The sequence below is a fragment of the Cyclopterus lumpus genome, chromosome 17, assembly GCF_009769545.1.
Source record: "Cyclopterus lumpus isolate fCycLum1 chromosome 17, fCycLum1.pri, whole genome shotgun sequence".
NCBI classification, from domain to species: Eukaryota; Metazoa; Chordata; class Actinopteri; order Perciformes; family Cyclopteridae; genus Cyclopterus; species Cyclopterus lumpus.
In genome coordinates this window covers 19424878-19438689 of record NC_046982.1, presented here as the reverse complement: position 1 = coordinate 19438689, position 13812 = coordinate 19424878, and positions in this window count along the sequence as shown.

The following is a 13812-nucleotide window of genomic DNA, read 5'->3' as shown; positions in this document are numbered from 1 at the left end:
AAGCCATTAAAAGATTATTCTTGATGTATTTAGGTAGTCAACAAACACACATAAAGTACCCGGCACAAACTTGGGAAATCATTTGAATTATAATCATTTTCTGGAAGTTTAAAAGTACATTTTAAAGGTAACAGGAGGGTTAATAAAGTTTTGTTTGTGCCCTTTTCATTAAAACTTTTCTAATGCGATACTTAAAACATCGTCAATGGTAACACGGATGCTTTTGTAGCCTCAACATTTTTAAACTGAGCAGCACGACACTTCATTTTCAAAATCGACTCAAAAACATTTGAACTTGCGCGTCAAAATAATAAATAAAACAATAGCTTCATCGCTGCTGCCAAAGTAAAAACGGCCCTTTATCGTTGTTTAAAAAACGAGGCTTTTAAATGTCAAAGCAAGATGCTAAAAATAAGAGTTTCCTTCCTGTCATTTATTGATGAGATTTTAACCCGATCGGGAAGTCAAACCGTCTCTTCGGCTGACGGATGAACTCGTGACATCACAAAGTTTGTGAGCAGGTGACAAAATGTCAAAATATAATATATTAGTATAAATAAGGACGTCCCCTGTGGAGGAACTCAATATGTGTTTTGAAATATAATAGCTGAGTTACACCTGTAAAACCAAATTTGACAGCGTGTGATGAATCACAGTAAGAATAAATAAAATAAATTTATAGATTCATCTGTCATCAAATATGACAACGCCAAATCAATGAAACATCCCAAAACATCCAGGCTTTTTTTTCCTTGTGTGTTTTGAAAAGTTGTGACAGTCGGCTCAAATACGTGTGGATTTTTATTTTTGTTTTTTTTAACCCGCCACGGTAAGAAATACACTTTTGACGTTTAACAAGATTTTGTTAAATCCGGAGTGGATTCAGAAGATTTAGTGCTCGATGTTTCTGTTATCCGTGACTTTTCCACACACACACACACACACACACACACACTGGGTGGTGCACTTTATTAGCCGGAGGCTCGGTGTGCCAGTTCGCTGTCAGGAACCTCAACGAGGAGGCCAAAGCAAAGCTCTGAATCCGGCGTGGCTCCCTGCCTCGTTGTTTGAACATCGGCCTCTCGGTTTACACAAAGCCGCCCCCCCCCCCCCCATCCAAAGAGGTCGGAGAGAGACGAAACACGGCTCTGTGAATTACACGGAAACTTGGCTTCCGTTCAGATATAAATCAGATTTAATGCAACGTCGATGACCCCCATCGGGAACGAGCCATGGCGTTGTCTTGTGAAAGGCTTCTTTCTTTATTATAAACACAGGGAGAATCGACTTGGAGGCTCGCAATCGGCTTCACATGAGAATATCCCCTTCGGGGTGGGGGGGGGGGTGTGATGTCACTGCGAGGAAGGGGAAGTTCCCCCCCCCCTCCTCCTGTCTGCGTTATCATAACAGTCAAAATGGTGATGAGTGAATGTGCTGAGCTCCCTTTGTGAAGCATAAGGATCGGTTTTGCATGGTGCATATATATTGGTTCATTACCACTAAGTCACCTGTGCTCTGTACTCGCTCCCTCACCCTATTATCTTAAGAACATTGGATTCTGAAATTGAACGATATATAGATGATCCTGTCCTTTCCCTCAATAATGGGATAATCTTTATAAGGTTGTTTGTTTGCGGCGAGGACTCGTCCTTTCGCACGCGGTCGCCGACTCTACCGGGCGTGTCTTCGAGGTCTTTGCGGACTGCTGTTTTGAAACCTAGAGTTTAGCATTGTCGCCAGTCGCCCGGCGCCATCTTGGTTTGTTTTTTATCTTCCAACCAGAAGTGTGACGCAAGAGGGTGGATGCTGAGAATGTTGAACGGAAAAGAAAAAAAAACAATGTCGATGCGACCCAAAATGTGTTTCGATCAACAGTCATTTACTTTAACGGTACTACGAGGAACTTTCATTTTGTGTAGACGTGTTGGCCGGCCGTAGGAAGGGAGGTGGTGGTGTTGTTAAAGCACCCAGATTCTGACAGTCTGCTACACGCAGTCCTGGTTCTGGTTTTCCTTTGCCTCCCTTCCCTCCAGCGAGCCCAGCAATACGGCCTGGGCCTCCAGCAGGGGGGGGGGGGGGGGGTGCGTTGAGCGTCTCCTCCCCCCTGGAGCTCCTACTGCAGGATCTGGGTCTGTCCACGGTGGACTGATCTCTGCTGGATCTGGGCTGAAGGAGCTTCTGGTTAACTTTTATGATTTCTTCAGATTTTGCACATAATCCACCGATGACCAACATTTTAGAATAACTTTCCAGAAATAGAGGTTATAGATGTTATGTTGGTGGCATCGGGGATAAATTGAGACCATAAACTCGTGTTCTCAATGTTTACTGAGGTTGTAAACCAACTGAGAAGTAGTTTAATTGCCTCGTAGACTTCTATACAACCTAACTTTTTGTTCGCCCCCTGGTGGCCGTCATAAAGAATGCGAGTTCGTGCCACATCAGCGGCGGCTTCACCCTTCAGACCCCCGGAGGTTTCCGCCTGTTTGATCCACACAACCCGGTCCATCTGGGCTCTCCTCATCCTGCTGTGATGATTTTTCCGGCTCTTCATCCTCTTCAAAAGATCCTCCCTCCACCTTTTGACTCTCCGCCGAGTCGCTGACGTTCTCATCTGAGATTACGTCCCATTACATTGTCGAGGCGCGTATTAGTGTTTTTTACGCAGCGAGCGGAGAAGTTGTCAAAAGTTTGTTTGGAGATGAAAAGCGCCTTCGTTTATCAACTCGTCTTTTATATCCCAGCTTCCACGAGCGCCAATGAAGGGTTCAGTCCGAGAAGACGTCAGCGTGTTTTTTTTTTCTTCTCATTTTAATCTGTTTGATGTTTCCGGCCTCTGGTGATTTGGACATTATTTCATGTCCATCATCAAAAAGACATCAAACAAGATGCTGCAATTCAAAATCAGATCAGAGAGCCAAAAACGTACAGTGTGCGTGTGTGTGTGTGTGTGTGTGTGTGTGTGTGTGTGTGTGTGTGTGTGTGTGTGTGTGTGTGTGTGTGTGTGTGTGTGTGTGTGCTGACTAAATGGAGCCTATATATTTGTACGTGTGCTTGAGGTATAGATATGTTTTCTTCTTTCCTAAACTTCGCTCAAAGCTGGTATGGATATTGATTTGTTTACTGAATCCGTTTTTTCCCAATCATATTTAAACATAAAAGCATCTGTCACTCGTCAATTTTGTGCAATTTGGAAATGCGACACATTCAATAGTATTACATTCTTAATAAACGAGCGGGGAGGGGGCGGAGCTTCGGGCCTCTGCAGCATGTCGGCTGACCGCTCTCCTTTGACCGCGGTGCACTTTGCGAACTCTTCTTCACTTCAACTGGAAGCCGAGTGACACCGGATTGAGAACTTATTACACAAATAGCGTTACCGCCAGCAGAATACCTCCGCTAATTAACTCCATGCGCCGCTTTCTTACGGCGGTTATGTCAAAGCATGCGACTTATGTTTCCCCCTTTGGAAATCAGTGATTTGCGGGGGCCCCCGGGCAACCGCCATCTTTCTTTACTTTTCACCCTTTTTACTTACTGGGAATGTTGGTATTGGCAGTAGGAAGAAGAAGAAGAAGAAGAAGAAGAAGAAGAAGAAGAAGAAGAAGAAGAAGAAGAAGAAGAAGAAGGCAGCTATTCACTTTCTAATACAACATTTTCAATGAAAACTATTAACCATAAAAAGTCAAACTACTAAACGGCAGAGTATAATCCCGCATTTATATTTATACTTCAAGTGAACCGTTAAAGAAGCACAATGTACTTCAAATGACTCGACGCTGTTCAAGTGGAGCTTTTTTTATGTAATGCTGCAAAGTTTGATGAATAATAATGCATCATAATTTAATCATTTGTATTTTGAGTGTCAAATCTTGAATCTGCAATTGAAGCTGTAACATTTAGTTAATATAGTACACAGCTAAGTTGCATATTTCTACGTGCTCTGGGCGGCCTTTTTGTAAGTTATTTTGTGGTACGGCGAGCGTCAAAATGTCACACTGTTTCATATGTAAACACCATAATAACTCTAAAGCTGGCGCAGGTTAAGTAGGACCGTGGCGTTTTCTTTCCCCTGAACCACGAGTGTATTTCACGGCTGTTTCTTGCTGCTCCCAGAGAAGCTCCGCGTTTACTGTGACGTCCGTATGAAAGCCCACGGCCTTCTGAACAGGTATGTTTTTGCACGAGTTATCAGAAAGAAGAAGAAGAGAAAAAAAAAAAGGCCTTCTTTGCAGAAAAATATTTGTATTCCCCCGGACAGCAATCTTTTCTTTGGCTGTTGCGACGGGGGGGGGACTGTGCATAATTAAATTATTACAGCCACAATGGGGACGGAGTGTTCTGTTTCCTCGCGGGCCTCTGTAAATGTACAGCTCACATTCCTCTTACGTTTCACTCTGCAGCGGGAAGATAAAGAAACATCTGAACGACGCCGCTGACTCGGCTTCTCCGCGTGAAGGAGAATTCCCGGCTGCAGAAAAAAATGGCGAAAAAACAAGTCGAAAAATCAGGCTCTTTGGCGCATAACAGATACAGACAAGCACGTACAGCCTTGTGCTGTAAGGGTGGATGCAAACGTGTGAGGAAACCCTGCACAGAATTTCACTTCATTTTTTTGGGGGGCAGAATCTCCTGGTGCCATTACTGCAATTTTAAGTGTGATGCAACAATTAAAATGTTTCGCCCTTTTAGCATTTGTAGTTGTTTGAATGCTTGTTAGGATACCCCCCCCCCCCAACAACACCAACAGAGGGCTGTTTAGAAAGAAATACGGGCTTCCTCCTCGACTTCCACAAAGAAGCCTATTATGAGAGATTAAGACTTTAGGCTTAAAATATGCTCAAGAGTCCTCTTTGAGGCCGGCTGAGTCAGGCTTGATATAATGCTTTGCCTGTGTGTGTGTGTGTGTGTGTGTGTGTGTGTGTGTGTGTGTGTGTGTGTGTGTGTGTGTGAGGAAGTGAAGGAAAGAAAAGGCGAGTGTTTCGGACAGAGAGTCGGGGAGGCCGAAGAGGAGAAAGTGAGAGGAAGAGAAGGGGAGAGAATGCGAGGCGGCGGCAGCCTGAGATGTCAGAAGCGATCCAAGTCTGAGGCCCCGCAGTCGTAAAACTGTCGCACCTCGTAGGAAACACCAGCGCTGACCTCAGAATTGGACTAAGGTAGCCTGTCACAGCCATTATGTAGTAAACACTCAACAGAGGCCCGTGTTTTTGTTGGGTTCCCTCTGTTAAAATATGAGCAACGCGCTCCCCTGAGACGCTAACATAACACGCACGCTAGGCAAAAAGCCCACGAGGGGAATTTTTCCCTTATTCAGGCAATTGCTCCCAGAATTTTTGACCCAAATGTAATGATTGTAATTTCACTGATACTTTACTGGGAAGTGTGTGTGTGTGTGTGTGTGTGTGTGTGTGTGTGTGTGTGTGTGTGTGGTGGCGGGGTATGTCAAGCATATCCAAGAATGACTTCAGAACATCAAATGTGATCTTTTTTCACTGTATGTCCCACTTCAAAGTCCCTTTCGACATCCCAATTCAGAGAAGGAGTAACAGCTCGGAAAAAAAAAAAAGAATAGAGATTTATCTTTTTTTTTTTCCAGGCGGAGAGTTGTATCGTTAAAACAGTTTGAATGTTTTATTCAGTCGCGTTTCAGAGCGATAATTATAGCTCATTCTCGCAGATGTTTTTCATATATCTCTGAAACTGTACAGCCATTATTTACACGAGGAGAAAAAGAAGAAGAAGAAAAAAAAACACCATTATACAAACACATCTGTACCAAATTTTGCATTTCCGATTTATCGCCAACAAAGAAAAAAGGGTGTTTTGTTTTTGTTTGTAAAATACTGCTTAACATGTAAAAATGCAAAACAGAATGTTATAATTGTTTAGTCGCGGCTCTTATTGTACTTATTGTGTTGGCAGCAACTTCACCGTTGGATTGAGAGAATGTATATCGCATAAACTGCAGGGTGTCTTTTAAAAGGCTTTTTTATTCACAGCTCATTCACTTACGGTCTATATAATCACCCAGGATGTACAGAGCCTCGTCTGGAAGTGAAAAGCAGCGGTACAGTTACAGTAGCATGTGGAGATAATTAGAACTGCTGAGATAATCAATGTCACGCTCGAAAATGTCATTTAAAAAGTGCCCAAAGCGATGTTTTCTTGGGCCAGTGGTTATGAAGATTTAAGTGACACGTGTAGGAAGAAAGGGTTTATCTTGAGATATGAAAATATGATCATCTGAGCTACTGCATATGGTTTTATTATTGCTTCCTTGTAGTCGCTCGATGACCTTTACTACGAATTGCATATACAGAGTGTCATATTCCATCAAAATATTTGGTTTAGGAAGTTAAGACGGACACACATGCTCCGAACCACCCACAAATATACAAAAAGGAGGAGAAAAAAAACTAGAGCAAAAAAACTCAAATGTTTCATTGTGACATTTGTTTTGGGAAGTTTTTTAGCTATTTAAACAATGTGGGGGGAAAAAAGGAATAAACAGTATTTCTTCTTCTGGCTGAATATGCTTCTCCCCTTGATGCTCCAGAAAGAATCGTGGCACGGAGACGGAGATCAACGTTTCAGAAAGAAGCTCCTCGGCTGTTTCAACCTCCTACTTATCAGCGTGCCCTGAAGGCATCTTTCATAGAGGGGGTGCAGCTGGGGAATCGAACTCCAATGCGTCTGGGGACCCCGAATCTGTGAGCCAATGAGAACAGAGCATAGGTGCCACAAAGGCATGAAACCAAATAGGCTAAAATCAGATATAAGTGAAATAAACCTTAAAGAAAGCTACATAAAGGGTGTTGAAGTGTTATCAGATATCATTTTATATTAAGGCTTTTATTTATTTTTAAATGCTTGCAACTAATTTTTAACATTAGCGCGGCGTGTAAAAAGATGTGAAATGCTCCTAAATCAGTTAAAGATTAGCTTGTTGTATATAAGGATTTAGTGTTTGTTTACAAAGTAAACGTTGCCTTTTTAGCCCGAGCAGGAAGGAGTTATTTTGGAGTACAATGTGGTGGAATTGGAATATAGTTTGCTAACTTTTCATACCTAAACAACATCATAAATATATATATATGTGTTATATCTTGGCAGGTCCCAAAGAAGCTCAGTACAGAGTTGAAGCATTCGGTCCGCTCTGAATGGAACAGGCACTGCACTGGTAGCCTAAATGTTAGCTTCCCCCAACAGGCGATTGCCACCTGCATGTTAAGTTACCACCAGGTTGTATTTTTTTTTTAAGGGAGGTGAGCACGGTGTAAGTTTCCGTGCTCGTTTTCTCTTCTTTTCTTTTTTTTTTACCTGACAAAAAGGAAACTGCTAATGTCGGCGCCGCACCTCATTATGCGTGGGACCCTTCTCTTGACTCAGTGGCTCGTGGACCCCCGGGGGTCCACAGACGTGAGGTACACTGTGAAACCCTCTTGATCTTTCCTCCAACGGCTCCATAGCTTCTCCTGGTTGTGAATGACTGCATGAATATAAATCAGAGTGCTTGGTATAAAAAATTTTTTAAAACACTAAAAAATACAGCATGCATCACATGAGTCTCACTAGACGTCCCGGATGGAAGAGGTTTATTTATTTATTTATTTTTAAATGTAAAAGAATTGTAATGATGTAAAAAATAAATAATAAACGCCCACTGCAAATATCTGTCTTCTGTGTTGTTCAGACAGCAGAGTCTTCTTTTCTTTTTTTCCATTTGTGCGATGTAGGAAAAGAAAATTCAGAAGTCATCAGCAGAAAAGAAGAAAGGAGAAAAAAAAAGAGAGAGATTTTGTGGAAAGTCACTCTGAGCCCGGAGCTCTGTGCTCTCTCTTCTGTGCAGAGATCAGACTGTAAAAAGCTCAAGGCAGCACCAGAAATCTCTACGTTTTCACCCCACAGCCGCATACGTCTTTCACATTATAGTTTACGGAGAGCACAGTGCAACACTTGTTCTCGCTTCTTGTCACATCCAAGGCCCCGAGATCTCTGGTGAGAGACGTCGGAGAGAGGGCCAACCCGGGTTTAGGGACTTATCCACTACAGACCCGGTTTAAAAGCCCACGCTACTCCGACAAACACCCCGGCCAAGATGTGTTTAACAGCACTGGTTTATATGTAACATGTGCATATACTGGGGATGCTGGGATTCAAACAACGTGTGTCGTAGGCTGCTGCGTTCACGTGAAGGAGGACCTCAGTGACCAGCTTTTCGGGGGTTCATTAAACACGAAATATATCGAGAGGAGAAAGAAATGACTTCAGAGGCATTTTCATCATTGCAAACGTTTCATTTATTATTATTTTTTATATATACTGCAATGATTTCGCCCCTTGCTCACTTTTTCCTCCCATAATCAAACATTTTAGTAGTTAGATTAAGAAGTTGCATCCTGTTTTTTTTTTTTGGGGCCGGGTGAAAAGGGTATTTTCAGTAAGTACATAAAGGAAATTCCCTTCGCTGCAACGTGGTGCTCCTTTCTTTACCACGCTGCTTGTTCTACATCAAGAAAGGTCTCGGCGTTAGACGGCGTTAGACGGCTTCCACAGCGCAGAGAATGTGAATCTTCTGTAAGTTTTCGGGGTACTTTTTAAAAAAAAAGAAAAAAAAAGATGAAGATGAAAAGCCTGAACGGCATGAGGCCGTGAGTGAGAGATGAATTAACCTCTCCTGACACTTCTAAATCAAAACATGGCTTTCTGCCCAACGCGGGAAAAAAAAAATTTAAAAAAAGAAGGAACATATAATGTACACGGAGCAGTTGATGCTGGCGTGGCTCTGTGGAAATGCTGGTTGGACTATGGGGGGAAAGAAAAGCTGTCGAGGCGGAGGCTAAACAACATTGTTTAGAGTCAAAGGCACGAGAACAAATAGGCGTGGATTGTACAAAACGTGTATTTCAACGACTTTTTTGGAGACGCCTATAAATCCCACATTGATTATTATTATTATTATTTTTTTAAAGTTAGCAGACAGTGCCGAAAGGCGTTTTCTGTCCATTCGTCCATCCGTCTGCTCCATTTTGTCGCGATTACAAAATGAAATTGAGACCGCACCGCCTGGAAGCCAAGTTCACATTGTGCATGAAGACGGTCGAGGCCATTAAGCTGAGCTCATGGAATAAACAAATGGCTGCCTGGTGCATTCAAAGCTCTCACTCTCATGCAAAAAGGTCACTGGCACGAGGTCACTGGCACGAGGTCACTGGAGTGGGATTCACCCCCGACAACCAATCCTAATGAGACGTCGACCTCCTGACGCGGAGGATCCACAGAGCGGCTCGCGGACTCCCGTTTGAAAGTTTAGTTTCGGTCAGTCAGCGTATACTCAATTATTTAAAGAAGCATTAGACAGGAAATGTTTAAAGATTTTATTAAAAATGACGATGCCATATTTTTGAGAACGCCTCACATTCATTAGCAGTATATCATTAAAACGAATGGTTAACAACACACTGTTATTAATGTATATCATAAATATAGTATGACACAGTTATAATAATGTAAAAATGTGTTTTCATGAGAGATCTTTTAAACCCCGGAGGCATATTGTGTTTATTCTTTTCAGAGGATACTTATTTTTTACAAGATGGCCTTAAAAGTAGCCTTTTTCCCCTTTGCACATGCAAACAAGTCCAAAAAAGATTGAACGGTCCGACAGGATTGTTCTTGATTTTCAAAACGGCATTTCTTGCCGGAGAAGGGTGGGGGAGGGGGGGGGGGGCTAAATGTAGTTTAATGCACCGTTAAAAAGCTGCAGCTGGAAAAGTGAACAGGAACATTCTTTTTTTTTTTTTAACAACCTCGCAAAGCCCCCCCTAAAGCCCCCCCTAAAGCCCCCCCTAAAGCCCCCCCTAAAGCCCCCCGAACCCTGGAGCTGTCTGCGACCACCTCACGCAAGAAGAGGAAACAGTCCCTCAAACCGAATGTCAATCTTTCCACGTCGGGCAGATGCAATGTCGCTTCTCTCACCGAGCACGTCGAGTATCGATTTGAAAGAAGAAGAAAAAAAGAATCTCCTGACGGTTGAATTGTAATAAAAAATTTTTTTTTAAATGACACTTTGGACCGAGGTTTTGTGAGATATAGTGGAGACCTTGAAGGCATTTTCGGGGGAGAAAATGGGGGAGGACAGGAATGAAGTTGTTTCCAGGAGGAGGGAGGAGGGAGGAGGGGGGGGGGGGGGGGGGGGGGGGGGATGTACTGGATATATATTTCCTGGAGGAGCAGCAAATCTTGAAGCAGAAGTCACAGTCAAAAAAAAAAGATTAATTTCGTCATAAAGAGGATATAGGGCCAGGCTGCATCCCGGAGTTGTACACGTTCGTCCTATTACTCGTCCTCGGGTGCGTGAGCACGTACGATCGGTCTCGGGGCCCCTCGAAATTAAGGGCCCGAGCAAGTGACCGAAACATGCACACCCGACGCAACTTAATGAGAAGAACAGAATAAACTGTATATGTGTGCGCAAAGCATGTGAGTCATGAAAGCAGACACAACGGGGTAAACTTACACAACAAGGGATGCCAGCGTTGATATTAGATTCCGGGGGGCCTTTGGGGCGTCGTTGTGCGTTATGAGTTCAACATGAATTGCTGCCTTTGGGAACGTTTGTTCTTGACGTAATGACTTGTCAGAAGGGAAGCCTGACTCTCTCTCTCTCTCTCTCTCTCCGTGAAGAACGAAGCGCGTTTTTTTTGTGACAAATATTTCAGGTTTTCTTAACAAGACGGAGCTGACTCCCAACACCATAAAGAGCAAACACGTGCCCTCTGTTGCTGGTGCTTACGCAGTAATTGCAGCCCCGGTGGCATACGGGGGGGGGGGGGAGGAGGGGGATGCACCACCAACAGGAAAAATAAAAAATTGTATGTGAATATTGCTTCATACATTTCTGAAATGGAGCTGGAAGTTAGATTGCATTTCTTCCCATGTTCCAGGTGTTCTTTCTTTTATGTAAATTGAGCATCTTTCAGTTTTCAGTCAGACAAAACAAGACACCTGAAGATTTCAGTCATTTTTAAAGGGCATTTTTCCTTATGTTCTGATAGTTTATAGGCTTAAACGATTAATTGATCAATTCAAAGTATAATCAGTGCATATATCATGTAAATAAGTTGCAGCCCTGCTTAATTTCGACATCGATGCTCAATAAATGACTAAAACGGACCTAAAATTCAGCATAAACAAGTTTTTAATGATAGTTTCGGTGTCACATTTCACATGTTATATGTACACCAACACTCTGGAACACAAACACACGCGCGCACACACACACACACGTGCACGCACACACACACACACGTGCACGCACGCACACACACACAAACGTGCCCCGTTGGACTTCGAAGCCTTCGCGACCGCCATGTCCATCTTTTCAAACACTGTCCAGACAGGAGAAAAAAAAAACCTTGGCCATCAGCTCGCCTCTCTGAACATGTCCATCACTGTCACTCTGGATCAGTGGTGCAGAACTCATCCTTCCTCTCCCGCTGGCCCGGTCCCCGCCGGACTGGACTCGCTCAGTCCAGCCCCTCATATCGCTTGTCAGGAGGCCCAACTGACAGCCTGCATGCTGCGGCTGATTCCAGTTTCGTTGGCCCCGCTACGGGCCGATGCTAGCAATCTGTGCTTTGGCAGCGGGTGGCCATCTGGCGAAGGGATAGCTTTGATAGGTACGATGATGGAGTCGTTCATATGGGCATCTCAACACGCGCCAAAAGCACAATCATATGCATGAAATAGCAGCATGTTGGAATCCTCGACTTTGACGTGAGAAATGCTCAAATCCAGGCGGGTTCACACGGGGGAGGGATGTGATGGAGATGTGGGTGAAGCACGCACACCGGATGTCACACCAGTCTGTGCATGAGCTCAGGCCTCTTCTCTCTAGCGCCACACATGTGTGAATTCTATATCGTAGTGGCTGGGGGTTTTCTTCCCGGAGAAGTCTGGATCTTTCAAACAAACCACAACAGGCGGTTAAAACCCCGGCTTCTCAACCTCCCACGGAGACGGGGGACAGTCGGCGGAGAAGTGAGAGTGGGGATTGGAATTTAATTACAGCCTTAAAACCCCTCAGAGTCCAATATGAGAGAGAGGGATGAGACATAAATCTACAGGGGCGCCTTTGTTTGTACGGTGGCTACAACGAGAGGAATCATTCAAAACCCACCGTGGAGACGCGGATGTCTATTCGGAGTTTGACGGATGAACAGCTGGGCTTTTCAAACACCGACGTAGTCACTCATTCATCCCAGCTTTCTTTAATTAAAGTGTCCATTCTTGTTCTACTGTGGAACAATGTGCTTAAATAACAGACTGGAAGCAACAAAGACAAATATAGATTTGATTACACACCCTCGGCCGGGTGTCGGCATATTTGACTCCATATTGGAATTGTGGGAGAAAAAAGATGTCAACAACTGACCCAAAGAAAATGAGATTTTAACAGTTTTCAAGCCAGAGGACTTGGGGGAGTTCACTGATTAACCATTGAGACGGTTTACTAAAACTATCTGAGTCTCGCATGCGTCGCTTTGGGAGTCGAGATCCGCGGCTTGAAATCCATCTGTCTTTTTCCACATTGCTGACCGTAAACGCAATTCCCCAGTGTCTAAGTGAAAGAACATGGACGTACTATTACAAGGGAACCTATGGCCTTGTGATTGGATTCAAAGCTGCTTTGGCCGGCACATCAAGGGGAGGTTCTGGGCTGCAGATTGGCCACGACTGGCGGCAGAGCGTAGAATCTGCAGAGTGAGTTAAAAAGTCGCAGGCCTGCTCCCAATCCATTGTGTTTCCGCCAGGGCGGGGCACTGAGGATGAAAACCAGATTGGTGTTGCGCCGCAATATACTGTTCCACATTCAGCATGAAGGACGGGGAGGAGGGCGGTGGGGGGGGGGGGGGGGGGGGGGGGGGGGGTTCTCTTTTCCACTTTCGCTTCACATTTGTAACAAAGATCCACTGAGGAAGTGTTGTTTTTTTTTAGGGCTTGACTGAACTCCGCTCCGATAGGCGTGACAGGGAACACCGGAGGCTCGCAGTGTATTTTGGAGAAATCCGTCCTGTGGCTCTGCGAGAGTCTGATGGGGGGTGGGGGGGTGGGGGCACCCTCTAGCGCAGAACTCCAGATGTAGGTCACTGCCAAAGAATTCCAAGCTCCTGATGTTCTGGCCAACGGAGGGGGGGGGGGGGGGGGGGGGGGGGGGAGGGAGGCCGCGAAACCTTCTCCGTGTAAATGACGTCAGCGAAACGTCGCCCCTCTTTTGCAATCCCTCCCATAAAGAATCTGGAGACATTTAAAGCTCGAGACAGCCATGAGAAGAAAAAAAAAGAACCGCACGTCTTCTTCTGTTTCTTAAATCACCCGAAATATCAGGGTGCAATTTGGCGGGTGACACGTCAGGCAATGGACGTGCAGGGTGTGTGTGTGTGTGTGTGTGTGTGTGTGGGGGGGGGGGGGGGGGGGAGGGGGGGTTCAATATCATGCTAATGTACCTTTTTTAAACTTGACACGGTTTGCTCTACAGATTGTTGTTTGACTGGACCAAAAGTCTCCAGGCCGTCTCTTCAACGGCTTGATCCCGAGTGATGTGCTGAACCTTCCCAGCGGCCTTTGGTCTCGGGTCTCAAGGCTCCAGCGTTTGAACTGAGAGGATGAGCCCGGCGTGAGAAGCTTTGACGTGCAGGAGAAACTACAGCGCAGCTAAGAATCCACATGTGAATTATTTGCGCCTCGCCAAAAGAAAACTACAAAAAAAATAAGAAGAATTCTTTCTCGCAAAAAACGTTGCGAACAGCC